Here is a 1,250-nt window from a genome sequence, read left to right on the forward strand (position 1 = left end):
CATAGGCCTCTAGATCCATGTCTTCTTTGTCTGAGTTCTCTCATTTGATCTCACAGAGTTGAGTTGGCTTAAGCCCTTGGACAAACCAATCTACAACTATTTGGATTGAGGGTCGGGTTTGTTTCGCCACTCTGTACCTCAAGCTTAGCAATTTTGTTGCGTAGGCCTCTAGATCCATGTCTTCTTTGTCTGAGTTCTCTCATTTGATCTCACAGAGTTGAGTTGTAGACTTTATCTTGCGGAATCTCCCCAAAAAAGCAGTCATGACCTCTTCATAAGTTTGGAAATGGTTATCTTGGTATCTTAACACCGACTCTATGGCTCTGTCTTTGAAGGTGTTCATTTAAGCATCGTTGCGGATTTCACCCAGCTTTGGTTCTTCCACATCCCGAGGTCTGGCCACTTTCTAGTATTGCGCAAACCTCCTTAAATGCAGATCTGCATCTTTCCCTTTCTCTCGTGAGAACACCGGGAAATTTTTGGCTAATGATGCCATGGCTCCCTTAAACCTTATCCGGGGGTTTTGTTCTTCTTGTTTTTGTTGCTCCACTCTTCTTTGGATTTCTAGACCTAGACTATGCACAACTTCCAACTCTTGGCACTCTTTTTCTTGGTCCAAATTGTGCTTAAAATATGACCCTCCCTCTTGCTCATGTGGGGTTGTAGGAGTTTCCGCACTATCTTCCTGATTGGAACAGTTTGAGACACTCCCAGCTATGAGCTTCCTAGAGGGTTTCTTGGAAAGCATTACTTTTCTCCATCCTCTGGTTCATAATCATGCAAAAGGTATGCCTAACTCCATTTTTGTTGGTTGGGTTGTGTGGTGGAAGGTTCTCCGCACACCTGACTTCCCCAGAAAAGCCGCTCCATGCTATGGCTTCCTCGTAGACTTGTTTTAGGGATCTAATTCTAGCAAGATCAGTTTGAGCGAAACCAAAACTTTATCTTCTGGAGTTTCCTTTTCTCCTGAAGGTGTAGAATGCTGCTACTCAGTGGGCGGAGACTTCTCTGCTTCGTCGCAATTTTCCAAAAAGGAAAGATTTCTGGCCTACTTGTGGTAGAGGTTTCCCTCAGCAAGAAGTTATCTAGCGGAGTTGCGGTAGAGTTCCCCATCAGGATCGCTAAGTGTTTCTTACTGATTTCCCTCTCAACGGAATGGTAAGATAGCAGTCTGAAGTAACAAACCAATTAGGTAATGCCGTGGTGGGAGACGAGTAGCCACCTGCTAGAGCTTTTGAATTCGAACACAA

The sequence above is a fragment of the Cibotium barometz genome, chromosome 27 (assembly GCF_041138505.1).
Source record: "Cibotium barometz isolate CiBa-2024 chromosome 27, ASM4113850v1, whole genome shotgun sequence".
In the NCBI taxonomy this organism is placed as follows: domain Eukaryota; kingdom Viridiplantae; phylum Streptophyta; class Polypodiopsida; order Cyatheales; family Cibotiaceae; genus Cibotium; species Cibotium barometz.